Source organism: Schistocerca americana, chromosome 2 (genome assembly GCF_021461395.2).
Source record: "Schistocerca americana isolate TAMUIC-IGC-003095 chromosome 2, iqSchAmer2.1, whole genome shotgun sequence".
Taxonomy (NCBI): Eukaryota; Metazoa; Arthropoda; class Insecta; order Orthoptera; family Acrididae; genus Schistocerca; species Schistocerca americana.
In genome coordinates this window covers 433,089,379-433,117,182 of record NC_060120.1, presented here as the reverse complement: position 1 = coordinate 433,117,182, position 27,804 = coordinate 433,089,379, and the positions used below count along the sequence as shown (strand labels likewise).

Below are 27,804 nucleotides of genomic sequence, written 5' to 3'. Positions count from 1 at the left end.
GCAGCAGAATATCACTTTAGTGGTGGAGGCTACTAGCCATCTGTGAAGGCCTCAGAAACTATCGGCACTCTCGGCAACGGATCGCATGTCACTGTGGATGGGCTGTCCATGACTGGCAAAACTGTACGAGATACTTTTTTTGAGTGGAAGGGAAGGCAGCTATTGATGTTGAGGTACTATTGTTTAATGGTAACTTTCACATGGATGGAAGTTTTAGTTGGTTGGTTTAAAAGGGGGTGGGGGCAAGGGATCAAACTACGAGGCCATCGGTCCCTTGTTCTGGAGGAAACAATTCCACAAGGGTGAGAATAACACAATGAGACAACACAAAACAGAATGAATGGAAAAGCCACAGCAACGACTGAATGGCAACAAGCACTAAAGCAGACAAGAAAATCACAAAGACGCAAGAAACAGGTAGAAGAGGTTAAAACAAGAAAGCAGGTTACCATAGCTGGCTGACCATGAGGATAAGAAGGAGAAGCCAGCCAGTCTGCAACACATTAAAACCCCAACCCTGAAAGTACTAGGGTGGAGGACACACAGGGACAAAGGACACGTGCTAAAACTTAGAGCAAATGATAAAACTCACCCTCGTGAATGAAACATAAAACTAAAGCAGCTGAACACCGAAGGTAGGGTGCTGGGAAGGTTAAAAGTCCGCCGCAGAGTGGTTAAAAGTGGGGAGTCCAGCAAGAGATGGATGACCGTCATTTGTGAGCCACAGCAACACCGAGGTGGGTCCTCGTGATGGAGGAGGTAACCATGCGTCAGCCACCTATAGCCAATGCGGAGCCGAAAGAGAACCACCGAGTCCCTGCAAGAGGCGCACACAGAGGTCTTCCACACATTTGTAGTTTCCTTAATGGCACACAGCTTGTTGTACATACCAAGATTACGCCATTCCGTCTCCAAAGCCTCGACGTAATTCTGAACGCAGGTCAGTTTCAGAGAAGCCGACCTCCATAAGCGGTTTCTGCGTAGCCTGTTTCGCCAACCTGTTGGCAAGTATGTTGCATGGGATTCCGACGCGATCTGGGGTCCAGACAAACACCACTGAATGACTGGACCATTCCTGGGCATAGATGGACTCCTGGATGGTTGCTACCAAAGGATGATGAGGTTAGCACTGGTCGATAGCTTGTAGGCTGCTCAAGAGTCGGTACACAAGAGAAATGACTCGCCTGGGCACGAGCGGATGTGCTCAAGAGCATGAGATACGGCCGCCAGCTCTGCAGTGAAAGCACTGCAGCCATCTGGCAAGGAGTGCTGTTCAATATGTTGTCCATGAACATATGCAAAGCCTACATGACCATCAGCCATTGCCCTGTAGGTGTAAACCACTTCATGGCCCCAGTACACACCAAGAATCGAGAGAAGTGACAGCAGAGAGTCGCAGGGTTAACTGAGATCTTAGAGCCATGTGAAAGGTCCAGGCAAAGCCGCAGCTTAGTTGTACACCATGAAGCTGTTCGTGAATGAACCTCGAATAGGTGGTAAAGGCAAGGACTCCAGTTTGGAGAGAAGGGATCGCACACGAACTGCAATTGGAAGCCCTGAGCTGGGCCACAGATGTGGGAGATGAAATGCCGTGGGTGGCAAAAGAAGACAGTAATTCAGATGCGCAGGAGAACTACGAACATGTGCACCGTAACTGGAGAGCAATTGCACATGCCCGGGACTCTGGCCTCCACCAGGATGATGGTCACTGGACTAGTCCTAAAAGCTCCTGCCACTAGGCGAATGCCACAGAGGTGCACTGGGTCGAGTAAACCTAAAGCTGAGGGCGCCACTGAACCATAAACCAGACTCCCGCAGTCAAGGCGGGATTGAACAAGGGCTCTGTAGAGCTGCAGCAGCATAGAGCAATCTGCACCCCAGATGGTGTTGCTCAGGCAGTGGGGGGCACTGAGGTGCTGCCAGCACTTCCACTTAAGCTGACGAAGGTGAGGTAGTCAAGTCAGTCTGGTGTCGAAAGCCAGTCCTAAGAATCAATATGTCTCCACTACAGTGAGTGGATCGTCATTAAGTTAAAATTCTGGTTCCGGATGAATGGTACTATACTGACAGAAGTGCATAACACACGACTTTGCGGCCAAAAACTGGAAACTGTGGGCTAGAGCCCATGATTGCACCTTGTGGATGACTCTGTAGGCACCACTCAGCAACACCAATACTGGTGGAGCAGTACGAAATGCAGACGATGTCTGCATACAAAGAAGGTGAGTCTGACGGCCCGACAGCTGCTGCTAGACCATTAATGGCCACTAAAAATAGAGATACACTCAATACGGAGCCCTGCAGGACCCCACTCTCCCCTGAGATGGAGCCAGTAGGCCACGTGGCTCCAGGACCCAACCCAACCGCCAACATACCATACGTTCCAGCAGCTTACAAAGAATGTTGGTGAGGCTGATGGGCTGATAGCTATCCACATCAAGCAGGTTTTTACCGGGTTTACGCACCGGAATGATGGTGCTCTCCTGCCATTGCAATGGAAAGATGCCATTGCGCCAGATCCGGTTCAAGATGATGAGATGTCGCTTGTAGTCAGATGAAAGATGTTTAATCAACTGACCGTGGATCCGCTCTGGCCCAGGAGCTGTGTCGGGGCAATGTGCAAGGGCATTGAGAAGCTCCCACTCTGTAAATGTGGTGTTATAGGGTTCACTGTGACATGTAGCAAATGAGAGGACTTTCCTTTCCATCCGCTGTTTGAGGGTGCGAGAGGCTGGGAGGCAGTTCTCCAATGTAGGGGCTCGAGCATAGTGCTCAGAATTGTGTTTGCGCCGGCAGACAACACGCCATTGATGTTAATGGCAGGGACACCTGTTAGGGTCTGGTACCCAAAAAGATGTCTGATTTTCTTCTAGACTTGGGAAAGTGATATATGGCATCCAATGGTCGAGACGTACCTCTCCCAACACTCCTGCTTCCGTCTTTTAATGAGCTGGTGAATGCAGGCGTAGAGCCTCTTTAAGGCTATGAGGTGCTCCAGGGAAGCGTGCCGCTTATGCCGCTGTAGAGCTTGCCGACCCTCTGTAATTGCCTCAGCGACTTCTGGTGACCACCAAGGGACTGCCTTTCACCGGGGGCACCAGAAAGAGCGAGGGATCACGTTTTCTGCTGCATTAACGATTGTTGTAGTCACCTGCTCAACCATCACACTGATGTTACTATGTGGGGGAGAGTCAACGGTGACATCAGTGGTGAAAGTTTCCCAGTCTGCTTGTTTTAAAGGCCATCTGGGCAAGTGTCCATGTGTCTGGTGCTGGGGCAATGACAGGAAGATGGGGAAGTTGTCACTACCACATAGGTCGTCATGTGCTTTCCAGTGTATTGATGGTAGAAGTCCTGGGCTGCAAATGGATAAATCAATGACCAAGTAACTACCATGAGCCACACTGAAATGTGTGGTGGCCCCAGTGTTTAAGAGGCACAGGTCGAACTGAGACAGTAAATTTTCGACATCTCCACCTCGCCCAGTAAACACGGTGTCACCCCACAAGGGGTTATGGGTGTTAGAATCTCCTGAAAGTAGGCAAGGTTTAGGGAGTTGAACAATCAGTGCAGCAAATACGTTCAGGGGTTCTGCACCAACTGGAGGAAGATATACATTGCAGACTGTTATTTCCTGTGCCGTACGTATTCTGACAGCCACAGCTTCAAGAGGGGTTTGAAGTGGCACAGTTGCACTACAGACTGAGTTTAGGACATAAACGCAAACTCCACCTGACACACTATTATAGTCGCTAAGGTTCCTGTAATATCCCTTATAGTTGCAGAGGGCAGGGGTCCATATTGCCGGGGACCAGGTTTCCTGGAGGGCAATGCAGAAAGCAGGTGTAAAGCTTAACAGTTGCCGTAGCTCAGCCAGGCGGTGGAAAAAGCCACCTCAATTCCACTGGAGGGTGACATCGTGAGGCAAGGAAGGCATGGAACATCCAATGACACAGTTTAGGCCTCAGGGTCACCAGCTGTCACCGAATAATTGCTTGAGCAGTCTATATCTGAAAGTCCGGTGAGATCTAGGTCCTCAGCGGATGCCACAATCTCGACCTCATCCCCAGATGCAGAGCTTGTAGGTAGCGATGGTGTGTGTGTGTGTGTGTGTGTGTGTGTGTGTGTGTGTGTGTGTGTGTGTGTGTGTGTGTGTGTGTGTGCCACCACAATTTACTTGGTCTTGGGGTTCTTCTTTTCGGACTTTTCTCGCTGCTCCTTGGGTTTCTCTGGCTGGGAGGGCTTCACTGATTCAGTCTCCGGGACTGAGGAGGATTGTGGTTGGTTGAGGTTTAAGGGACCAAACAGCAAGGTCATCAGTCCCTTGTTTCAAATATGCGCCATTCCGCTAATGGGACAACTCAGTAAAGTCAGAACAATAAAACGGAAAAAGGGAAAAACGTAAAAAGGCAGTCATGTTGTCACTGGTAAAAAACAAAATGAGGGAAGTCGGTAAGAGAACGAACCCAACACTATGCTGAAGCAGCATAGGCAAGGCCACCTGTGACTTAAAAGGTACAACTGCTATAATGTAGAAAGTACGTATGGGAATAGAAAGACTAACCAAGCCTTAAAAATGAAAGGGTAAAAACAGAGTAAAAGGGGAAGAAAAGAGGAATTCGGTCAGGGAGGTGAATCAGGAATCTCCGAACACTGCTTACAGTGGGAGACACCCAAACACTCACCACCCTGCCCCAACACCAGAGAGAGATTAAAAACCTTAAAACTGAGAATAAAAACCACTTTCCCGGAGGAAACCGAGAACCTGAGAGACCATCCGGGAATCGTCAGCCAACATCAAAGGTAAAGTGTGGGGGAGCCTATACTTAGCACACAGAGCCAAAAGAAGGGGGCATTCAACCAAAATGTGGGCTACTGACTGGAAGGCTCCACAACCACATCACGCAAAAGAAAACCATGGGTCAACCGAGTATGGCCAATGTGGAGACGACACAGTGTGGTCGAGTCCTTTCGGGAGATGCGAAAGGAAGAACGCCACGGGCCTGGTGTCACCTTAATTGCGCGAAGTTTATTAGACAGGGGAGTAGCCTCCCAAGAATTGGCCCATGACTGTGCGAAGTGGGATTTGATGTGAAGCCGTAAATCCGCTGCTGGAGGGGCTACAGAAAACGGGGGGGTAAGTAACTGCTCCCCCAGCCAAACGATCAGCGAGCTCATTACCCGGGATACCCACATGGCCAGGGACCCAAAGGAAGTCAATAGAACAAGCAGCACGGTGAATATCAGCGAGATGGTCATGGATGGCAGAGACCAAGGGATGGCGCGAAAAACACCGGTCAATAGCAAGAAGGCCACTCATCGAGTCCGTGCATAACAAAACGCGGTTGTGTTGGGACTGTTTAATAAAGGTAAGGGCCTGGGAAATTGCCAGCAATTCTGCAGTAAACACCCCACATGTAGGTGGCAGCAGATGACTTTCCGTTCCAACAGAGGACGTGAAGGCATACCCAACACGATCAGCAGATTTAGAGCCATCAGTGTAAAAAACAACAGCATCCCGAAACTCCCATAAAATTTGGTGGAAAAAGAAACGGAACACCACCAGGGGGATGGAATCTTTCGGACCGCGGCGGAGATCAATCCGAAGTCGAGGCCGAGGAACTAACCAAGGAGGGGTGGAGGGGAGGGAGCGAGGAAGACACGACAAAGAAGGAAGCTGAAAATCACGGCAAAGAGACGCAAGGCGCAGCCAAACCGGTATACCCGCCCGAGGGCGGGAGTCGGGTGGGCGACGTCCATGGTCTGGGAACAGGATAGAATAGGAAGGATGAGTGGGAGAGGAACGGATAGTGAATGCATAAGACACGAGAAGCTGGGACCACGGAACAGAAAGGGGAGGGATCCCAGCTTCAACTAGGAGACTATCAACAGGGCTAGTAGGGAAGGCACCGGTGGCCAAACGGATACCACGATGGTGGACTGGATCCAGCACGTGCAGTGTGGAAGGAGCAGCTGAACCATAAACTTGACAACCATAGTCCAAGCGAGACAGAACTAGAGCACGATAAAGACGGAGGAGGAGGGAATGGTCCTCACCCCAAGAGGAGTGGGCAAGGAAGCGAAGGACATTGAGTTTACAGAAACATCCTACCTTCAGGAGTCTGATATGGGGCAGCCAAGTGAGCTTGTTGTCGAAAAGAAGACCCAGGAAACGAAACTGTAAGACCACAGGCAATCGTTGTGCAGCGAGATAGAGCTCTGGATCAGGGTGGATCGTAGTACGGCGACAGAAGTGGACCACTTGCGATTTTAAAGGAGAGAATTGAAACCCGTGTGAGAGGGTCCATGCAGAGGCACACCGTATAGCTACCTGGAGCTGCCACTCTGCAGATGCCATCGAGGAGGAACTAACCCAAATGCAGAAATCATCCACATACAGGGCAAGGGCGACCAAGGGACCGACAGAGGCTACAAGTCCATCGATAGCAATGAGGAAAAGAAGGACACTCAAGACAGAACCCTGTGGGATGCCTGTCTCCTGGGTCCGTGGAGAACTAAAAGCAGTACCAACTCGAACTCTGAATGACCGATGGATCAGGAACTGGTGGATAAAAATCGGGAGTCGGCCCCGAAGACCCCACTGATGAAGGGTAAGATGTGATGGCGCCAGGCCGTGTCATAGGCCTTGCGAAGGTCAAAAAACACTGCAACCAAATGGCAGCGCTGGGAAAAAGCCTGCCGAACTGCGGATTCCAAGCGAAGTAAATGATCGATTGAAGACCGTCCCTCTCGAAAGCCACACTGGTAAGGCGACAATAGATCCCGAGATTCGAGGACCCAATTGAGCCGACGGGCTACCATCCGTTCAAGTAACTTACAAACAACATTGGTCAAACTAATTGGCCGATAGCTGTCAACAGATAGGGGGTTCTTACCAGGCTTAGGGACAGGAACCACAATGCTATCCCGCCACTGAGAAGGGAAGTCACCCTGGAGCCAGATACGCTTAAACACCCGAAGATGATGTTGCCGTTGTGGAGCACTGAGATGTTGAAGCAGTTGGTTATGAATGGAATCTGGGCCAGGGGCCGTATCATGAGAAGAAGATAGAGCAGAAAGAAATTCCCATTCAGTAAAAGGTTCGTTGTAAGATTCTGACTCACAAGGGGTGAAACATAAGGTGGAAGCTTCAGCCAGCTGTTTTTGATGAAGGAAAGTAGCTGGATAGGAGGCTGATGCTGACGCCACTGCAAAATGGGTCGCAAGATGTTCTGCAAGAACTAATGGGTCCGTACAAATGCCATCTGGGAGGTGAAGGCCTGGAAGGGTGGACTGCCGATGGCAGCCTTGGAGAGAACGAAGTGTAGCCCATACCCGTGACAGAGGGACAGTAGAACCAAGGGAAGAAACAAATCGTTCCCAACATATCCGCTTACCCTGTTTGATTAAATAACGGGCTTTAGCACGGAGGCGTTTAAAGGTAGTAAGGCTGGCTACGGATGGGTGCCTCTTAAAGTGTTCCAAAGCTCGACGGCGATCACGGATGGCAATGGCAAGGGCCGTGCTCCACCACGGGACTTGCCGGCGACGAAATGGTACAGATGAGCGCGGGACAGCAAGGCTAGCAGCGCGAACAATCGCGTCAGACACGTCACGTAGGACGTCATCAATACAACCCGACAAAGAGGGAGAAAACTCTACCTGTGCAGTGTATAGAGGCCAATCGGCACGGTGGAAAGACCAACGATTGGTTGGTTGTTTGAGGTTAAAGGGACCAAACAGCAAGGTCATCAGTCCCTTGTTTCAAATAGACTCCATTCTGCTAACGGGACATCTCAGTATAGTCAGAAAAATAAAACGGATAAAGGGGAAACGTAAAAGGGCAGTCACATTGTCATTAGTAAAAACAAATGAGGGAAGTTGGCAAGAGAACGAACCCAACACTATGCTGAAGCAGCATAGGCAAGACCACCCGTGACTTAAAAGGTACAACTGCTATAATGCAGAAAGTACGTATGGGAATAGGAAAACTAACCAAGCCTTAAAAAGAAGGGGTAAAAACAGAGTAAAAGGGAAAGAGAAGAGGATTCCGGTCAGGGAGGTGAATCGGGAATCTCTGAACACTGCCTACAGTGGGAGACACCCAAACACTCACCGCCCTGCCCCAACACCAGAGGGAGATTAAAAACTTTAAAACTGAGAATAAAAACCACTCTCCCGGAGGAAACCTAGAACCAGAGAGACCATCCGGGAATCGTCAGCCAACATCAAAGGTAAAGTGTGGGGGAGTCTGTACTTAGCACGCAGAGCCAAAAGAAGGGGGCATTCAACCAAAATGTGGGCCACTGACTGGAAGGCTCCACAACCACATAGCGGGGGTGGCTCATCACGCAAAAGGAAACCATGGGTCAGCCTGGTATGGCCAATGCGGAGACGACACAGTGTGGTCGAGTCCTTGCGGGAGAGGCTAAAGGAAGAACGCCATGGGCCTGTATTCACCTTAATGGCACGAAGTTTATTAGACAGTGGAGTAGCCTCCCAAGAATTGGCCCATGACTGTGCAAAGTGGGATTTGAAGTGAAGCCGTAAATCCGCTGCAGGAGGGGTTACAGAAAACGGGGGGTAAGTAACTGCTCCCCCAGCCAAACGATCAGCGAGCTCATTACCCGGGATACCCACATGGCCCGGGACCCATAGGAAGTCAATGGAACAAGCAGCACGGTGAAGATCAGCGAGATGGTCATGGATGGCAGAGACCAAGGGATGGCGCGAAAAACACCGGTCAATAGCAAGAAGGCCACTCATCGAGTCCGTACATAACAAAACGCGGTTGTGTTGGGATTGTTTAATAAAGGTAAGGGCCCGGGAAATTGCCATCAATTCCGCAGTAAACACCCCACATGAGGGTGGCAGTAGATGATTTTCCGTTCCAACAAAGGACGTGAAGGCATACCCAACATGATCAGCAGATTTAGAGCCATCAGTGTAAAAAACAACAGCATCCCGAAACTCCCATAAAATTTGGCGGAAAAAGGAACGGAACACCACCGGGGGGATGGAATCTTTCGGACCGCGGCGGAGATCCATCCGAATTCGAGGCCGAGGAACTAACCAAGGAGGGGTGGAGGGGAGGGAGCGAGGAAGACAGGACAAAGAAGGAAGCCGAAAATCACGGGTAAGAGACGCAAGGCGCAGCCCAACCGGTAAACCCGCCCGAGGGCGGGAGTCAGGCGGGCGACGTCCATGGTCTGGGAATAGGATAGAATAGGAAGGATGAGCGGGAGAAGAACGGATAGTAAGGGCATAAGACACCAGAAGCTGGGACCGCCGAACAGAAAGGGGGGGGATCCCAGCTTCAACCAGGAGACTATCAACAGGGCTAGTAGGGAAGGCACCGGTGGCCAAACGGATACCACGATGGTGGACTGGATCCAGCACGTGCAGCGTGGAAGGAGCAGCTGAACCATAAACTTGACAACCATAGTCCAAACGTGACAGAACTAGAGCACGATAAAGACGGAGGAGGAGGGAACGGTCCGCACCCCAGGAGGAGTGGGCAAGGAAGCGAAGGACATTGAGTTTACGGAAACATCCTACCTTCAGGAGTCTGATATGGGGCAGCCAAGTGAGCTTGTTGTCGAAAAGAAGACCTAGGAAACGAAACTGTGGAACCACAGGCAATCTTTGTGCAGCGAGATAGAGCTCTGGATCAGGGTGGACCGTAGTACGGCGACAGAAGTGGACCACCCGCGATTTTAAAGGAGAGAATTGAAACCCGTGGGAGAGGGTCCATGCAGAGGCACGCCGTATAGCCACCTGGAGCTGCCGTTCTGCAGATGGCATCGAGGAGGAACTAACCCAAATGCAGAAATCATCCACATACAGGGCAGGGGCGACCAAGGGACCGACAGAGGCCACAAGTCCATCGATAGCAATGAGGAAAAGAAGGACACTCAAGACAGAACCCTGTGGGATGCCCGTCTCCTGGGTCCGTGGAGAACTAAAAGCAGTACCAACTCGAACTCTGAATGACCGATGGATGAGGAACTGGCGGATAAAAATCGGGAGTGGGCCCCGAAGACCCCACTGATGAAGGGTTAGTAAGATGTGATGGCGCCAGGCCGTGTCATAGGCCTTGCGAAGGTCAAAAAACACTGCAACCAAATGGCGGCGCTGGGAAAAAGCCTGCCGAACTGCGGATTCCAAGCGAAGCAAATGATCGATTGGAGATCGTCCCTCTCGAAAGCCACACTGGTAAGGGGACAATAGATCCCGAGATTCGAGGACCCAAGTGAGCCGACGGGCTACCAGCCGTTCAAGTAACTTACAACCAACATTGGTCAAACTAATTGGCCGATAGCTGTCAACAGATAGGGGGTTCTGACCAGGCTTAAGGACAGGAACCACAATGCTATCCCTCCACTGAGAAGGGAAGTCACCCTGGAGCCAGATACGGTTAAACACCCGAAGAAGATGGTGCCGTTGTGGAGCACTGAGATGTTGAAGCAGCTGGTTATGAATGGAATCTGGGCCAGGAGCTGTATCATGAGAAGCAGATAGAGCAGAAAGAAATTCCCATTCAGTGAAAGGTTCGTTGTAAGATTCTGACTCACAAGTGGTGAAACATAAGGTGACAGCTTCAGCCTGCTGTTTTTGATGAAGGAAAGCAGCTGGATAGGAGGCCGACGCTGATGCCACTGCAAAATGGGTTGCAAGATGTTCTGCGAGAACTAATGGGTCCGTACAAATGCCATCTGGGAGGTGAAGGCCTGGGAGGGTGGACTGCCGATGGCAACCTTGGAGAGAGCGAAGTGTAGCCCATACCCGTGACAGAGGGACAGTGGAACCAAGGGAAGAAACGAATCGTTCCCAACATATCCGCTTGCTCTGTTTGATTAAATAACGGGCTTTAGCGCGAAGGCGCTTAAAGGTAGAAAGGCTGGCTACAGATGGGTGCCTCTTAAACTGTTGCAAAGCTCGACGGCGATCACGGATGGCAATGGCAATGGCCGTACACCACGGGACTTGCCGACGACGAAATTGTCCAGATGAGCGCGGGACAGCAAGGTTAGCAGCGCGAACAATCGCGTCAGACACGTCACGTAGGACGTCATCAATACAACCCGACAAAGAGGGAGAAAACTCGACCTGTGCAGTATATAGAGGCCAATCGGCGCGGTGGAAAGACCAACGAGGTAACCTCTCCATCGGGGAGCAGGAAGGGAGCGTGATAATCAACGGGAAATGGTCACTATCACAAAGGTCGTCGTGTGGCGACCAGTGTAATGAAGGGAGGAGAGAGGGAGAAGAAAGAGAAAGATCAATGGCAGAAAAGGTACCATGACCAGCACTGAAATGAGTAGGGGAGCCATCATTAAGAAGGCACAGGTCGTGGTCTGCAATAAATTGGTCTATAAGAAGACCTCGTCTAGATGGGAAGGCACTGCCCCACAAAGGATGATGAGCATTAAAATCCCCAAGGAGGAGGAAGGGAGGAGGAAGTTGCTGAAGAAGGGTGGTTAAGGCAGCAGGTGTAAGAGTCCTGTCAGGAGGGAGATAAAGATTGCAAACTGTGACTGCAGAGTCTAAGTGGACCCTAACAGCAACCGCTTCCAATGTAGTTTGGAGAGGAATCCACGTGCTAGCAATGTCTGTACGGACCAATGTACAAACGCCACCAGAAGCCCGCAAGGGTCCGACCCGATTTCGACAGAAAACACGGAACCCACGGAGGGTCGGTGAGTGAGCATCAGTAAAATGATATTCCTGGAGAACCACACAAGCTGCAGAGTAGGACGAAAGAAGGGATTTCAATTCCGGAAGGTGACTATAGTATCCATTACAATTCCATTGGAGAACCACAGAACGATGGTTTAAATGAGGGCTGAACACGCTAAATCCAGTCGTACCGCCAGGTCCCCACCCGTCACCGACAAGGAGGGGGCGACATCCATAAACGACAGATCAGAATCCGGTTGTGAAGTCGGGGAAGGGACCTCCGGTGACACCAGAGGCTCTTTGTCCCGGGACTTATGTTTCTTCTTCTTTTCAGGCTGAGATCGAGGAGGGCTGTGTGGCATAAAGGAGCCAGCTGCAGCAAGATCAGGAACAGAAAGAGACCAGGCGACCTGGGGGCCGACAGACCGCGGCTCTCGCGGTCGTCGTGCAGCAGCAGACCTTTGACCTGGAAGGTGCTGGGAAGGGGCATCCCGGGAGAGGCGCCCTTGACCGGCAGACGCCGAAGGAGTGGGACACTTCTCCGGCTGGGAAGGGGGAGCAGCGCCCATAGGAGAAGGTGTGGGAGCCGCAAGGGAGGGGGGGAGGAGAGGGGTCTGGGATGGGGGTAAGGAAGGGGGAGGAAGGGGTGAAGATGTAACCAAGGCGTAACTAGATGTCATGGACACAGGGTGCAGTCATGCATATTTCTTACGGGCCTCTGTGTAGGTTAAACGATCGAGGGACTTATACTCCTGTACCTTTTTTTCTTTCTTATATACTGGGCAATCTGGTGAACGTGGAGAATGACTACCATGACAATTTACACATACAGGAGGGGGAACACAGGGACTCCCCTCATGGAGTGGACGTCCACAGTCACAACAGAGAGGGGCCTGGGAACAGCGAGAAGACATGTGGCCAAAACGCAAGCACTTAAAACACCTCATAGGAGGAGGGATGTACAGCTTCACATCACAGCGATAGACCATAATCTTAACTTTCTCAGGCAGGGTATCCCCTTCAAAGGCCAGGATAAAGGCGCCAGTATCAATACGATTATCTTTACGACCCTTGTGAACACGCCGAACAAAGTGAACACTCCGCCGTCCGAGATTGTCCCGAAGTTCCTCATCAGTTTGAAGGATGAGGTCCTGTGAAAAATCACACCTTGTACCATATTTAGAGACTGGTGAGGGGTAATGGACACAGGAATTGTGCCAAGATGGGTACCGGTACGAAGGGCCGCAGATTGGGCAGCTGAAGCAGTTTTTATCAGCAACGAACCCGACCACATCTTGCTCAGGGAGTCCACTTCGCCAAACTCGTCTTAAATGTGTTCCACAAAGAATAAAGGTTTGACACTGGTGAAAGTATCTCCATCAGTCCTGGTGCAAACTAGATAACGGGGGAAAGGTTTTGCCCCTAGACGACGGGCCTGACCCTCTTCCCAGGGGGTAGCCATGGAAGGGAAGGCCGAAGGGGCAAGAGAAGCAGCACTTGAGGAATCAGTTCCACACGGAGAGACGGCCGCAGAAGAACGGCCAGAGTTTTGGACCCGTATGCGTTTCACCTGCATAACGTCCACCCTGATACCACCCACTCCGATCAGGGGCTCTCCTCACGGTCGCCACCCAGCCACAGCAAGGGCCGTCTGGCACGGCGGCCATTGCCGGGAGTCCCGATGCTCCAGGATGACGAGCAACCACTCCAAGGCATGCATGAGGTGGTCACAGCTCAGGTATCAGAAGTGTGATCCCTGTGTGTTCAGGGGGCTCAACCAAAAGGGTACATAACGACCCCACCACACGGGCTGGCTACCGTGCTGGCTATGCACCCTAGCATCAGACAACGACGTGAAAGAAAAGGTGGAATGTACTAAGAGGGCGCACATCGGAGACACTAGGTAAAGTGCTCTTCCCCAAATGGCTCACACTACGGAGGAGAAATTTTGTAATGGAGGTCAAACCCCAGAGGGGGACCAAGGAACGCCAAAAGGAGGAGATGATTACGCAACAAAGCCGGAGTGTAAAACCAACAGAACCAGGAGGATAGCGGGGGCCAACATAAGCAAGGACACCAATAGATGGAGAGGAGACGGCGAGGGGAAAGGAGCATGGAGGGGAAAGGAGGGGAAGGGAAAGGAAATGCAGCCCAGGAGAGAAAGAAGGCTGCAATGGCTCGGGGCCCCATTCTCGCCACGCACATATCCACAAAAGAGTTGCGGACCCCCTGGGGGGAGGAGGATTGTGAAGCCCTACGACCAGCTGCTTTTGGGCACTTCAGTCACTGGTGGGCATCATCTTTCCCACTAGCCGAAACTTGGGAAGAAAGTGAGCCAAAGGATCCCTTCCTGGCAAGAGGAGCCGAAGAAGACTTACACTTCTCCGGCTGGGAGATGGGGACTGGTGTCCCCTATGGTTGGGGGGCAGTGCTCCTGAAGTAGGTGGTGTGGGAGCAACAGGGAGGCAATCTCCCCCCCCCCCCCCACACCACCACCATCACGGGAGCAGGAGTAGCCTTCTGGCTCTGAGAGCCGACTGGAATTCGCAGAACTGATGGGGCTACAACAGTTTTCATAGCGGTGGGGTATGAGGTGGCCATAGCCACAGGATGTAGGCACTCACATTTTCTCTTAGCCTCAGTGTAGGTCAGTCAGTCTAGGGTCTTGTATTCCATGATTATCCTCTCTTTCTGTAAAATCCTGCAGTCTAGACGAGCAAGATGAATGATGCTCACTGCAGCTGACATAGATGGGAGGCGGGGCACATAGATTATTGGGATGTGACGGACGTCCACAAACTTTACATGTGACGCTGGAAGTACAGCGGAAAGACGTATGGCCTAACTTCCCACACTTGAAGCACCGCATCGGGGGAGGGATATATGACTTGACATCACAGCGGTAGACCATCACCTTGACCTTCTCGGGTAAGGTGTCGTCCTCAAAGACCAAGATGAAAGCATCGGTGGCAATCTTATTATCCCTCTGACCCCAATGGATGCGCCGCACGAAATGAACACCTCACTGCTCTAAATTGGTGTGCAGCTCATTGTCAGACTGCAAAAGAAGATCCCTGCGGAATATGATACCCTGATACATATTTAAGCTCTTATGTGGTGTGATGGTAACAGAAACATCCCCAACTTGTTACAAGTGAGTAACACCCGTTACTGAGCAGAGGATACTGTTTTTATCAAGACTGACCCAGAGGAGTCCCCATCAGTTCTTGTACATACGAGGTACTGGGGTGAATAAGGTTCACTGCCATCATCACCCTGGCATTCCTCTTGCATTGTACTGAGACTTGGAATGCTTAGGACTGCTGGTGTCTGATCACCAGCAAGTGATGACGCAGTAAGCTTCACTGCATGTCATTCGCCATGATGCCACCCACTCCAACGAGGGGCCCTCCCCACGGGTGTCACTCAGCTGCATCAAAAGCCACTTAGCAGGATGGCCTTTGCCGAGGGTCCAGATGCCCCAGGGTGATGGGCATCTACTCATTGGCATACATGGGGAGTTAATGGCACAGGCATCAGCAAAGCAATCCCTGTGTTGTCAGGGGACTACAACCAACAGGGTACACGGCAGCCCCACCACAACGGACTGGCTACTGTGCTAGATATTTAGTGCAAAGAAGTCCAGGGTCATCGTCGGCGTAGAAAGCGACACTGCATAGTGCAATACACACCCACGAAGGTGTCTTCACCCAAGAAATGAAGAATGAGCTGGACTGCAATGCGACAACGAGAAAGTGGGCTAAAGATCTCAATGCACGATGGACATGATGCACCATGTAAGGCACCCTTCCCCAACTGGCTCACTCTTCAGGAAAATTTTGAAAACAGGAGGTCAAACCCTACAGAGGACCATCACAAAGGCCAAAATGTGAGAGACTCCTTTTAGGTGCCTGTTATGACAGGCAAGAATAGTTCGGGCCTATTCTAATCCCTGGACCCGCAGGGGTGGGGGGAGGGGATGGAGGTTTTTATGGAGCTATTACGAAAGTCTGTGTGTGTGGGTGGGGGTGGGGGGTAATGTCCAAGAAGGTGGCACACTGAACTGAAGGGACCTAGTAAAATGGATAGGAGAAAAGAAGAGGAATGACTGACACAAATGAAGAAGATATAGCCAATGAACCTGAAGCAGCCAACAGAATCCTGGATGGCTAGAAAGGATTCTGCTTGGTGGCTCGTGAACAGGTTCATACATGAGGGTGCCCAGGACCATACTGTTGATTTGCATTTCTTCCCTTCTACAGAGAAATAGTTGTGCGTGAGAATATACGTTGTCATACCTATAAAGAATGAGGTGGTGTGTTTACAGACAGCAGAAAATTGGAAGAGGTACTGTTTAATGGCAGCAAGGCTATGAGCATGGGAGGTGTTAAGTGAATACAGACGTGGCATGAACAGTGACAAACCAAAACCTAGGGGTTAATGGGGGTCTAACACTGGGGAGGAAATGAAGGAAGTGGCTAGTGTCCTTTATATATAAACTGAGAACTGTGAGTTATACGAGTTAGCCAACTAGAGAGAGATCCTTTCAGTGGGTGCACAGTAAACAGATACAATGTGGTGTTCAGGGTGAATACATTTTCGGTTTTAGGAAACATACAGAAGGTGGGTGTGCTGTAGGTGGTTTGTGTGATGAAGGAGATGGATGTGCAGCATAGGATCAGGGATGGGCTTAGGAAGATTGGAGCTTGTGATGGACTTCTAGGATGGAATCACTATAACAAGACTTGTAAGAGGAAATGTCTGGCAGCTGGTAGACATTCTGCCAAGAAATCACCGACTTGGATGGCAGTATGAACTGAGAGAAGTAAAGTTCAATGTTTGCTTTTGGTCAGATGTATTGGCAGTGAGTGAGGCATTGTGCCAAGATGATCGCATGAGGATTAAGTGAAGGGGGGGGTTGGCAGGAATTGTGAGGATAGTCAAGGAAAGGGGACAGGAATATGTACTTTTCTTACATGTTCAAACACTGCAGTTTCTGGCACATACTAGAGTCTAAAATTCCAAGTGAAGTAAAAGGTGTTAATTTATCAGCTGCACATTATTTCCCAGCAACATTAGGATCACTGCTGGGGCAAACAGATACTACCCAATCCCAACCCCCCTTGTGTATCGAGAAATGTCACACATTCTGTATTGAATAATGTGTCTATACAGGGTGTATGACATTTCTTTATGATGAAAAAAAAATTATTATTTTCCTCAAACTTTAGGTTGTGTAAGATTTACAGGATACAAAGGAAGGAGCCTCTATGAAGATCGCACAAGGAACATTATTCTCAATGAGCAAAATGAGATTTCAGATGATCAGGTGTACAATGCTAAATGTTAGGAGGAATCATAGCAACAGATTCTTCCACCACCACGACCAAAAAGGACAACAACATTTTTCCATGCCAGCTCTTAGAATAGCATCAGTTAATATTGAAAGCATTTCATCTGATTAAGTTTTATTGTCTAATTTTTGCAAACAAGCAGCCTGTGATTTTTCTGTTAATTCAAGAGACTCCACAGTACATCATGAGGCTACAAGGAAACTGATACAAATACAGAATAACTAGAAGACTGGACTGAACGGATGGGTTTGATGTTAATCTATAACCCAAAGATGCCACCATCCTTCAACCATGTTGATAAGCCAATACCGTGCATGCAGAATTGACCTATTATTTGTTCTGTTGAAGCAATTGTGAAGCCAGACAATTTAACTGCAATTTAAGTGCAATGAAAGAATTTCACACAAGTTCTAAAACTCTGCCCATCTCAGGAGATGTATGATGAATTTGTTAAATCAGATAAAGTCATCTCACACAAATATATCTCAAGAGGATGCAGAAAGAACTATATCCCAGGACTTAATGAGGATTCCAAGACACTCTTCAAGAGATCCGAACAGATGTTTGATGATGACCTATCCTGTGAGGAAACAATCCGAACAGGCGAAGACCTCCTGCAAACTGTATCAGCTTCCAGAAGTAAAAATTCTATGATCTAGTATCAAATCTAGATATGAAACAGAACAGCCAAAAAGCATGGAAATTATTGAAGACCCTCAACAATGATTCAACCACTGCTCCTCCTGATGTCTCTAAGGTAACTCCTGACCTAACTGTCCATCAGTTACTTCTGAATGGTAAGAAAAAACGAAGATGTAAAAACTCCAAATTTATTAGGAAGCGTGATGCGAGACTCCCTCTGCACTCCTTTCACTTTCAAAAAACTGGATACATTATTCAAGTACATGAAAAACAATAACGTCGCAGGCTTAGATGAACTATGAACAGAGTAAATTAAAATGTTTGGACCTGCTACAATACAGTGGGCATTACATCTTATGAACACTTGTGTTTCAAAACTGCGTTCCTAAGATCTGGTGCAAAGACAAAGTATTAGCACTTCTAAAGCCTGGGAAAGAGCCAAAGGAAGCAAGAAACTTTTGTCCAGTTGTACATCTCTGCCATCTGTATGAGGTACAGGAAAGACAGATTCTAAATTGAATATTATGATATGATCAAAACACTGGAAAATCCCGAATGGAATGTAACAATATTATGAAAAGGAAACAAACAGATCCAGGGTACAGCTATGGGCATCCAGATGGCACCATCCTACTCATGGGCCACCTAGAGGAATCCTTCCTAAAAATCCAGAATCTTAAACCCCTCACCTGGTTCAGATTCACTGATAACATCTTTGCCATCTGGATCGAGAGTGAGGACACCCTACCCACATTCCTCCAGAACCTCACTTCAACCCCAATTTGCTTCACCTGGTCCTACTCAACCCAACAAGCCACCTTCCTAGATGTTGACCTCCACCTCTGAGATGGTTGCATCATTACCTCCATCCATATCAAACCTACTAACCACTAGCAATACCTACACTTTGACAGCTGCCAGCCATTCCATACGAAGAATCCCTTCCGTACAGCCTAGCCACCCATGGTCATTGCATTTGCATTGACGAGTTGTCCCTCTCGAAATACACCAAGGATCTCACTGAAGCCTTCAGAGACTGCAATTGTCCTCCCAACATTGTACAAAACAAATCTCCTGTGCCTTAACTTTCCAGTCTCCTCCCCCCCCCCCCCCCGCCCCCCCCCTCAAAGTCCCACTGTCTGGCCACAGAGGAGCATTCCCCGCTGTGACTCGGTACTGGAGCAACTGGTTTTGACTACCTATTGTTGTACCCTGAAATGAGAAATGTCCTGCCCACTGTCCTTCCCACCCCTCCCAGTGGTATTCCGCCATCCACCGAACCTACACAATATACTAATCCATCCTACACAATGCCTGCTCCCAACCCTTTACCTCATCGCTCATATCCCTTTCTAAATCTAGATGGAAGACCTGTCCCATACATCCTACCACCACCACCACCACCACCACCACCACCACCACCACCTACTCAAGTCCAGTCACAAACATCACCTATCCTATCAAAGGCAGGGGTAACTGTGAAACCAGTCATGTGATCTACAACCTAAGCTGCAACCACTGTGCTGCATTCTATGGGGGCATGACAACCCACAAGCTGTCTTGTCTGCATGAATGGCCACCAACAAACTGTGGCCAAGAAACAAGTGGACCACACTGTTGCTGAACACACTGCCAAACATGACATCCTTCATTTCAATGACTGCTTCACACCCTGTGCCATATGGATCCTTCCCGCCACCACCAGCTTTTCAGAACTGTGCTGGTGGAAACTTTCCCTGCAATACATCCTACATTCCCATAACCCTCCTGGCCTCAAACTTTGATAGCCATTGTCCTCACCCATCCAGCCCCTTCCCTGTTCCCATTCCAGCACTACACAGCCATCATTCCTCCACCACACATAGTCTTTTTATTTCTCTTCTTTTCCACTACTTCCCTCCCCACCTCTCCCCTACCCTCCATATAGCCTGCAGCAATTCACTGTCTGCCTCCCCCACCATAGTATCAGTCCCCCTCCCCGCCTCCTCCTTACTCTGACTCAGTTGACGCTGCCACCAAGCACTGGTGCTGCTGCTCGCTGTGTGATTGCAGTTGTGTGTGTGAGTTGCATTTGCGTGTGTGCACGCGCGTGTGTGTGTGTGTGTGTGTGTGTGTGTGTGTGTGTGTGTGTGTGTGTGTGTGTGTGTGTTTTTGTGGTTTTAGGGCGCACAACTTCAATGGTCATTAGCGCCCTGACTACTCTAAGAATGCACCGCGAGGCACAAGTTGACCACAACAACTAAAAGGGAAAACACGATAAAAGACAGACTGACAGGCATAGGATTAAAAAACAGCATCATCAAATGTCCTTAGCGAGGTTTGTCAAATTGATAAAACGAAGAACACGAGCAGCTGCTCGTGGGTCATCCGCTAAAATGGCATCGAAAGTATTTGGCAGGTTAAGATCGAGGCGCAGTGTGTTAAGATCTGGACAGGACATTAAAATGTGTCTAACCGTCAGCAAGTGCCCACATGGGCAGAACGGCGCCGGCGCAGCCGTCAGCAGATGGCGATGGCTGAACCGGCAGTGTCCAATTCTTAACCGGGCTAAAACGACCTCCTCCCGCCGAAAAGGGCGTGAGGAGGACGTCCAAGCCACGGGAAGAGGTTTTAAGGCCCGAAGCTTGTTGTCGGTAAGTGCAGCCCAATCGGCATGCCACAGCGATAAGATGCGCCGACAAATGACCCTGCTAAAATCGGACGAAGGGACACAACAAGAAGCTGTCCGAGGCTGGAGGACCGCAGCCTTGGCCGCGGCATCCGCAGCTTCGTACCCAGGGATACCGACATGGCCAGGAACCCACATAAAGCTAACTGGAGAACCGACGTCCACAAGCTGCTGAAGAGAGCGTTGGATCCGGTGTACGAAAGGGTGAACCGGGTACGGATCACTGAGGCTCTGGATGGCGCTCAGGGAATCTGAGCAGATGACATAAGCAGAATGTCGGTGGCGGCAGATGTAAAGAACAGCCTGGTAGAGGGCAAAGAGCTCAGCTGTGAAGACCGAACAATGGCCATGGAGCCGGTATTTGAAACTTTGTGCCTCGACAATAAAGGAACACCCGACCCCGTCATTGGTCTTAGAGCCATCTGTATAAATGAAAGTCATGTTGATGAACTTCGAACGAAGTTCCAAAAAACGGGAGTGGTAGACCGAACCGGGGGTGACCTCTTTTGGGAGCGAGCTGAGGTCAAGGTGAACGCGGACCTGAGCCTGGAGCCAAGGTGGCGTGCGGCTCTCGCCCACTCGAAAGGTTGCAGGGAGTGAAAAATTAAGGCGCTGAAGGAGGCGACGAAAGCGAACTCCAGGGGGTAGCAAGGCAGTGACATACAACCCGTATTGACGGTCAAGAGAGTCGTCAAAAAAGGAACGATAAGACGGATGGTCGGGCATTGACAGTAGCCGACAGGCATACCGACAAAGCAGTATATCGCGCCGGTAGGTGAGTGGCAATTCGCCAGCGTCAGCATGAAGACTCTCTATGGGACTGGTATAAAATGCTCCGATCGCAAGTCGTAAACCCCGATGTTGTATGGAGTTGAGGCGGCGTAAGATGGATGGCCGTGCAGAGGAGTATACGAAGCTCCCATAATCCAGCTTGGAGCGGACGATCGACCGATATAGACGAAGTAGGACGGTTCGATCCGCTCCCCACGACATACCACTGAGAACACGGAGGACATTTAAAGAACGGGTACAACGGGCGGCCAGATATGACATGTGGAGACCAGCTAAGTTTCCTGTCAAATGTAAGGCCTAAAAATTTGGTTGTCTCCACGATTGGGAGAGCAACGGGACCGAGTCGTAAGGACGGTGGGAGAAACTCATTGTAGCGCCAGAAGTTAATACAGACCGTCTTCTCGGCAGAAAAACGGAAGCCATTGGCGACACTCCAGGAGTAAAGACGGTCAAGAGAACGCTGAAGACAGCGCTCCAGGACATGTGTACACTGCGCGCTGCAATAGATGGTAAAATCGTCCACGAAAAGGGAGCCTGAGACATCAGCTGGGAGGCAATCCATTATTGGATTGATCGCGATGGCGAAGAGAGCGACGCTCAAAACTGAGCCCTGTGGCACCCCATTCTCCTGGCGAAAGGTGTCGGACGGGACAGAACCCACACGTACCCTGAACTGTCGATCCATTAAAAAGGAACGAATAAAAAGAGGGAGGCGACCGCGAAGGCCCCATGTATGCATGGTGCGGAGAATGCCCGCCCTCCAACAGGTGTCGTAAGCCTTCTCCAAATCAAAGAACACAGCCGCGGTCGGGCGCTTCCGCAAGAAGTTATTCATAATGAAGGTCGACAAGGTAACCAGATGGTCAACAGCAGAGCGGCGCCTACGAAATCCACATTGTACATTGGTAAGTAGGCGTCGAGACTCGAGCAGCCAAACCAATCGAGAGTTAACCATTCGCTCCATCACTTTACAGACACAGCTGGTAAGCGAGATAGGTCGATAACTGGAAGGCAAGTGCTTGTCCTTCCCCGGCTTAGGAATCGGGACAACAATAGACTCGCGCCAGCATGCGGGAACATGTCCCTCAATCCAGATGCGATTGTATGTACGAAGAAGAAAACCTTTACCCGCAGGAGAAAGGTTCTTCAGCATCTGAATATGAATAGAATCTGGCCCTGGAGCGGAGGACCGAGATCGGCCAAGTGCGTTTTCGAGTTCCCGCATGGTGAATGGGGCATTATAACTTTCACAATTCGAGGAGCGGAAGTTAGGTGGCCTAGCCTCCTCTGCCTGTTTGCGGGGGAGGAAGGCAGGGTGGTAATGAGCGGAGCTCGAAACCTCTGCGAAAAAGCGGCCGAAGGCATTGGAGACAGCCTCAGGGGCCACAAGGATGTCATTCGCGACCTTCAAGCCAGAAACTGGTGAGTGGACCTTAGTGCCAGATAGCCGGCGCAGGCTACCCCAGACAACAGAAGGAGTAAAACTGTTGAAGGTGCTTGTGAAAGCAGCCCAGCTGGCTGTCTTGCTTTCTTTGATAATACGACGACACTGAGCACGTAATCGTTTATAATTGGTACAATTCGCCACTGTAGGGTGGCGTTTAAATGTGCGTAAAGCACGTCGACGAGCACGTAAAGCGTCTCTACATGCTGCGGTCCACCAGGGGACCGGTACGCGACGTGGAGAAGGAGGGTGAGGGATGGAATATTCAGCAGCAGCGAGAATGACCTCCGTGAGGTGTGCGACCTGACGATCGCAGCTTGTAAAGGTTTGATCCTAAAAGGTCGCCCTGGAAGAGAAGAGCCCCCAGTCTGCCTTGGAGATGGTCCAATTAGAGAAGCACGGAGAGGAGGTATGCTGCAGGAGATGGATAACACACGGGAAGTGGTCGCTCGAATATGTATCAGAAAGTGCATACCACTCAAACCGGCGTGCAAGTTGGGGAGTACATATAGAGAGGTCTAAATGGGAATAGGTGTGAGATGTGTCCGAAAGAAAAGTAGGGGCGCCAGTATTGAGGCAGACAAGATCGAGCTGGTTGAAAAGGTCTGCTAACAAGGAGCCCCTCGGGCAGGATGCTGGAGAGCCCCAAAGGGGATGGTGGGCATTGAAGTCTCCAGTTAACAAAAATGGTGCAGGTAGCTGAGCAATAAGTTGCATCACGTCTGCCCTGGTAACGGCAGATGACGATGGAGTGTAAACGGTACAAAAGGAAAAAGTAAAAGTGGGGAGAGTAATGCGGATGGCAACTGCCTGCAGGCCGGTGTGCAACGTGATGGGATCGTAGTAAATATCATCCCGGACCAGCAACATAACCCCTCCATGAGCTGGGATACCTACCACAGGGGGTAGGTCAAAACGCACAGAGGTGTAGTGTGCCAAGGCAATTTGATCGCATGGGCGTAGCTTCGTTTCCTGGAGGGCTACGACGAGCGGACGGTGCAAGCGGAGCAGCAACTTCAAGTCCTCTCGGTTGGAGCGAATGCTGCGAATATTCCAGTGAATAAGTGCCATCGTAAGAAAAGAAAGATGAGAGAAGTGGTCACCTCGAAGGCCGCTTAGGGCCTGGCTTCGAGCGAGCACTGCCGCCGCTATCAGTAGGCGGACAGTCATCGTCCATTGGGTCTATAGGGTCATCGGCCATCTCGGGAGGATGGCCGGGAGGGGGAGCTTCCTCCGCCGGTGAACGGCCAGATGTACGGCTACCAGCGGTGCGGCCAGGCGAAACGGATGACGGCCTGGGGCGGCAACCGCTGGGTGGCACAGGAGAAGAAATGCGCCGTGGCGGAGAAGGAGAACTGTGCTTCCTATGCGCCTTTTTGGAAGGACGTTGAGTGGAAGTACCGGTCGAAGACTGGGAGGTCGAGGTACGGAGGAAGTCTGCACGGGATGGTTCCTTCTTGAAGGCCCGTGCATCTGACTTCGATGTCTTCGTCTTAGCAGAAGCTGAGGAAGAGGCTGGTGTCTGTGGGGTGATGGGAGGAAGAGGAGACGTCGACCGCGCGATCTTAGCACTGGCCGAACGGACGACCGTGGTGCTGAAGGTCAGATCGCATGTCTGGGTTGCCACCTCCCTGGTAGTCCGAGGAGAGGCGAGGACAGTACTGTATTTCCCCGCTGGGAGCAGCGTGGGCTTCCTACTAGCCAATAGCTTGCGAGCAGCCGAGGTGGACACTTTCTCTTTGATCCGAATTTCTCGGATACATCGTTCGTCCTTGTAGACAGGACAGTCGCGGGAGGATGCGGCATGGTCACCCTGACAGTTCACACAACGAGGAGACGGAGGTGGACAGTCACCCTCATGGGCATCCCTGCCACAAGTGACACATTTAGCCGCATTGGAACAAGACTGTCGAGTGTGATTGAAACGCTGACACTGGTAACAGCGCGTAGGTGTCGGGACATAGGGCGAACAGAAATAACCTCGTAGCCCGCCTTGATGCGCGATGGCAGCTTAACACTATCGAAGGTCAAGAAAAGTGTCCGGGTCGGTACAAGGTCATTGTTGACCTTTTTCATGACCCTATGGACAGCCGTCACGCCCTGCTCAGCGAGGAAAGATTGAAGCTCTTCGTCAGTCAATCCGTCGAGGGAGCTAGTATAGACTACACCACGAGACGAATTCAAAGTTCGGTGGGCCTCCACCCGGACAGGGAACGTGTACAGGAGGGTGGCCCGAAGCAGTTTTTGTGCCTGAAAGGCACTCTCAGTTTCTAGTAATAAGGTGCCGTTACGCAACCTGGTACAAGATTTGACAGATCCGGCTATGGCATCTACGCCCTTCTGAATAACGAAAGGGTTGACAGAGGAAAAATCCTTTCCGTCCTCAGATCGAGAAACTACGAGGAACTGTGGGGCAGGTGGTAGTACTTTTGTCACACTTGGCTGGTCACGTTTCCGTTTTTGGGTCGAAGTCGAGAGAGATGGAGTAGAATCCATTGCGGAGGAATCCCCCATGATTGCCAGCGTCTCCGATGGCGCGCTCCTTCCTTGTGGGGACCCTCTCAGAGGGCACTCCCGCCTTAGGTGAATGTTTACACCTCAGGTCACACCTCCCGAGAAACAGACGGAGGGACCAATCAGCATGGTCAGAAGGTATCAGCTCAGGCAATCACCCCTCCCCGGGCCTGGCCTTTACCAGGGGGTACGCGCGTGCCTTACATGTCTACCCAGGGCGGGGACTTACGCGTTACCCCGTCACCGGCTACGCGTGCGAACGCGTGGGTCGGCCTTCAGGCACACACAGGGAGGAAGGAAGAAGAGGAAAAAGAAGAGAGAGAGGGAGAAAGAGGACAGACTGTCTCAAACGCCGAGGCGGAGACCAGAGAAGGCAAGGAGAAGAAGGCAAGGAGAAAAAGGCAATGAGAAGGCAAGGCGAAAAAGGCAATGAGAAGGCAAGGCGAAAAAGGCAATGAGAAGGCAAGGCGAAAAAGGCAATGAGAAGGCAAGGAGAAAAAGGCAATGAGAAGGCAAGGAGAAAAAGGCAATGAGAAGGCAAGGAGAAAAAGGCAATGAGAAGGCAAGGAGAAAAAGGCAATGAGAAGGCAAGGAGAAAAAGGCAATGAGAAGGCAAGGCGAAAAAGGCAATGAGAAGGCAAGGCGAAAAAGGCAATGAGAAGGCAAGGAGAAAAAGGCAATGAGAAGGCAAGGAGAAAAAGGCAATGAGAAGGCAAGGAGAAAAAGGCAATGAGAAGGCAAGGAGAAAAAGGCAATGAGAAGGCAAGGAGAAAAAGGCAATGAGAAGGCAAGGAGAAAAAGGCAATGAGAAGGCAAGGAGAAGTCAAGGGAAAGAGTAAGGAAGACAGTGAGGTGGAGAAGAGCAAAGAAAGGAACCAACAAAAGGAAGGAAGAAACGAGAAGTGAAAAACCAAAAAGACCACGATTATAGGCCGTGGAACCGTCCGTCTCCGGACGCAGGCGCTAACTACCCCCGTGAGGGGGATGGACTCCTTTTAGTCGCCTCTTACGACAGGCAGGAATACCGCGGGCCTATTCTAATCCCCGGACCCGCAAGGTGTGTGTGTGTGTGTGTGTGTGTGTGTGTGTGTGTGTGTGTTGACGAAGGCCTTAATGGCCAAAAGCTTTATTTGTGACAGTCTTTTTGTTGTGCCTATCTGCGACTCAGCACCGCCACTATATAGTGAGTAGCAACTTTCCTTTTCATAATAATATTAAGATATGTTGAGAAAAGCCTCATAAAAGGACAGTGAGGCTGTTGCATGAAGTTCTTGCTGTGGACATATCCTTAATTTGGTCCAATACATTGAAGACAGTTGTGAAAGAGGTCAGGTCATACTTGTGGCTTTCACTGACACCATAGCAGACTATGCTATGTCAGCCACAAAAAGCTGGTTGGAGAAGAGTATTCAGTTACAAAGGATTACCGCTTAACATATTTTATCCTATGTCTTTTGCAAAACAGGAGATTACTTTGTCATGCTGCAGGCAGTTTATCCAATGTCTGTTGCAAAATTGGAGACTACTTTGTAACACGGCAATATAAGAAAAGTCAGTGGAGAATTCAGAAAAATGGAGTCCCTCAGGGAAGTGTCTTGCCCCTAGTCTTGTATAACATCTACACTAATGACCATCCAATAAGCCATGAAGCTAGAGCATTTATTTCTGCTGAAGTTACGGCAATTGCTACCCAAGGCAAAATCTTTGAGGAGTTTAAGACAGATCTGACAATAGCTCTCAAAGAGCTGGCCACGTACGATTGAAGGCAAATCCTGGAGAAATACAAGTTTCTGCATTCAATCTAGGAAACAGGCAAACTGAAAGAAAACTGAACATCACTTGGTGGGGAGAACGGCTATTCCACTACGACATTCCTAAATACCTTGGAGTCTAGATGGACCATTCCCTTACATTCAAAGTCCACTGCAAAGAAGTAAACCTCAGTATCTGCATGGAACAATATCATCCATAAACTTACAGACACCACCTTGCCCATTCAACCAAAATTGGTTCAAAGATCTTCCCTGGCACTATGTTTCACCGCAGCAGAATGTGCTGCACAAGTCTGACAAAATTTTACACACGCCAAACCGGCTGATACGTCGGTGAGCAAGACTGGGCACATTGTGACAGGCTGTTTACTAACAAGTCCTGTCAGTAAACTGTACCAAATTATGGGTACAGCACCCTCCACTAGCTGCGTAATAAGCAATATCCAGTTCTCATATACAGAGCACCATGTATGGTTGCCTAGTGGAAGGTCTATCTTCCATTACCTTACAGTGATACTGAACAGTTCAATTCAACTGGCAGTGAACGCAAATTTCTGCTAATTGTTCTGCCACTGCCTCTGCAATGTCTTGTGATTTCCAAAGAAACCAATTTTCAGTAGATTAGGGATGGACCCGGACGATTTCCTGTAATAAACGGCATAGCACAATTGACACCACAATTTCAAATTGCCAGCTTTGTGTAGTGCAGTTCAAAGTCAAATGATCATGGCAGACCATCAATTAAGTGAACCTAATGTGCTTGCTATAGTGTGTTTCTTTTAAAATTATCATTTGACTGCTGAGATACAGCATAAATTTAGAATACATTAAAACAAGGTTGACAGCTACAGCCTTGTCGAAGAAGAATCCTGCTAATCTATGATTGCCGCATCCCCACAAAAATATGAAAAGGTAAAGAACAGCCCTACAGTAATTACG

The 27,804-nt window shown here is 50.0% G+C and overlaps 1 protein-coding gene across 2 annotated transcripts in view; it reads right to left on the bottom strand.

Moving 5' to 3' along the window:
• Positions 1-27,804, bottom strand: part of LOC124596620 (ER membrane protein complex subunit 4) — a 64,601-nt gene that overhangs the window by 28,994 nt on the left and 7,803 nt on the right. The gene's annotated exons all lie outside the window — the stretch shown is intronic.